The sequence below is a fragment of the Mandrillus leucophaeus genome, unplaced genomic scaffold, assembly GCF_000951045.1.
Source record: "Mandrillus leucophaeus isolate KB7577 unplaced genomic scaffold, Mleu.le_1.0 Scaffold300, whole genome shotgun sequence".
NCBI classification, from domain to species: Eukaryota; Metazoa; Chordata; class Mammalia; order Primates; family Cercopithecidae; genus Mandrillus; species Mandrillus leucophaeus.
The window spans coordinates 2,364,144-2,366,920 of NW_012103144.1; positions in this window are offsets into that span (position 1 = coordinate 2,364,144).

Below are 2,777 nucleotides of genomic sequence, written 5' to 3' on the forward strand. Positions count from 1 at the left end.
TAGCCAGGCGTGGTGGCAGGTGCCTGTAATCCCAGCTACTCAAGAGGCTGAGGCAGGAGAATCACTTGAACCCAGGAGGCGGACGTTGCAGTGAGCCAAGATCACACCACTGCACTCCAGCCTGGGTGATGGAGCAAGACTCAGTCTCAATAAAAATAAATAAAAATAAATAATAAAAAAATAAAATCTATTTTTTAAAAAACGATAGTAGGTAAGACAAGCTTCAGCCCATTGCTCACCTTGTGGGTATAAAAGGGAAGTTTGATCACTGGTAGAGATTTGATAAAGACAAGTGTAGAGAGCTTCAGAAGTACCACTCAGAGAGCTTGCCCTGTGTCATCTAGAATTTGGGAATGGAGAGGCTGGTATGTGACCCATGCCTAACTAGTCCTGAGGCAAGAGGCTGGCTAGCTACCCTAGCCCCACAGGCAAGAACTGTCTTCAGTGAGAAGAGGTTGCTTGTACATGAAAAGAGGAGCAAAGACAGCTGCTTCCTGTGGACCAGATTGGAGCCATCCTTTGTCGTCTTGAAAAGGACACCAGCAAGATGGCCCAGGCCTGCAGAGTGGATGTGGTGGAAGCACAAAGCAACCAAGAAGAAAAAGAGCAAGGATTCAGTTCAAGAGATAAAGTGAGTGCTTTTGAGAGAAATCATGTTACATGGCAGGCTGCAAAAATGATTAGACAGGGTTCCTGTCACTGTGCTTTCAAGCCATTGGTAGGTAAGTGGGTATTTAAATAATTTCAATATAGCATGATGCTGAGGAGGTTAGATTTTATCCTGTAAGGCTCGGATGTCAGTGCCACTGAATGATTTAAGGGGATTTCACAATCAGAGTTGGTGGCAATGTGAAATAGAGCTATGATGGGGCTAAATATGGAGGCAGAGAAAACAGTTAGATCAAAACATCAATTGCTAAATTCAAAATGAGTGTTAAGAGCCTGACCTAAGAAAGTGGTAGTAGGTATGGAAAAGAAAAGGCAATTCAAGAAAAGTCTGTGCAAGAGCCAAAACCCTGGCAATGCCTGAAAACTGATTTGATTTAGGAAATTGGGGTGAGGAAAAGAGTGAAAAGTGACAAAATAAGATAGTATTTTATTCATACAGACTGACCAAAAAAACTGGGTATATGAAAATTTTGAGAATGGGAAGAAACTGACACAATGCACTTTTGGCAGAAATGAAGACTGGTACAGACATTCTGGTGCTCAATGTACTCATATTTAATAAAATTGGGTATGAAAACCATAAACATACCCTACATCACAGAAAACACACTCCGAGAAAATTATCTGAGAAATTTCCCCATATGCCCATAGAGGATACTCATCACAGCAGTTTGTAGAAGTAGGGAACTAAAAGCAATCTAAATATCTAACATGAGGGTGAAGGATCAGTAAAATATCTAATGTTGGCCAGGCATGATGGCTCACACCTGTAGTCCCAGCACTTTGGGAGGCCAACAGTGGTAGATCACTTGAGGTTAGGCGTTCAAGACCTGCCTGGTCCACATGGTGAAACCCTGTCTCTAGTAAAAAATACAAAAATTAGCCAGGCTTGCTGGTGTGTGCCTATAGTCCCAGCTACCTGGGAGGCTGAGGCAAGAGAATCGCTTGAACCTGGGTGTTGGATGTTGCAGTGAGCCAAGATCGCACCACTGCACTCCAGCCTGGGTAATAGAGCAAGACTGTCTCAAAAAAATACATAGTCCGGGCCCAGTGGCTCATGCCTGTAATCCCAGCACTTTGCGAGGCCAAGCCGGGTGGATCACAAGGTCAGGAGTTCGAGACCAACCTGGCCAATATGGTGAAACCCCATCTTTACTAAAAAATACAAAAATTAGCCGGACAGGGTGGCGCATGCCTGTAGTCCCAGCTACTCAGGAAGCTGAGCCAGGAGAATCGCTTGAATCAGGGAGGCAGAGATTGCACTGAGCCGAGATCACACCACTGCACTCCAGCCTGGGCGACACAGTGAGATTCTGTCTCTAGATAGATAGATAGATAGATAGATAGATAGATAGATAGATAGATAGATAGAATAAAGAAATAAATTGCCGGGCGCAGTGGCTCACACCAGTAATCCCAGCACTTTGGGAGACCAAGGCGGGCAGATCACGAGGTCAGGAGACCAAGACCATCCTGGCTAATATGGTGAAACCCCATCTCTACTAAAAATACAAAAAATTAGCCAGGCGTGGTGGCGGGCACCTGTAGTCCTAGCAACTTGGGAGGATGAGGCAGGAGAATGGCGTGAACCTGGGAGGCGGAGCTTGCAGTGAGCCGAGATCGTGCCACTGCACTCCAGCCTGGGCAACAGTGCAAGATTCGTCTCAAAAAAAAAAAAAAAAAGAAAGAAAGAAATAATGTAATGTGCGCTTTGGAACACAAAGCAGCTATTAGAAGAAATAAAGATATGCACAGAAATATAGAGAGGGCTTAAGGAGGAAGTATTATATTTTAAAAATAAGAAATAATTAAATCAGCCAGGCATGGAGGCTCACCCTGTAATCCTAGCACTTTGAGAGGCCAAATCTGGAGCACCATTTGAGCCCAGGCATCTGAGATAAGCCTGGCCAACATGGTGAAATCTCCTCTCTACAAAATATCAAAAATGTGCTGGGTATGGTGGCGCACACCTGTAATCCCAGCCACTCAGGAGGCTGAGATGGAAGAATCACTTGAGCCTGGAAGGTTGAGGCTGCAATGAGCTGAGATCGTGCCACTGCACTCCAGTCTGGGCAACATAACGAGAATCCATCTCAAAAAAAAAAAAA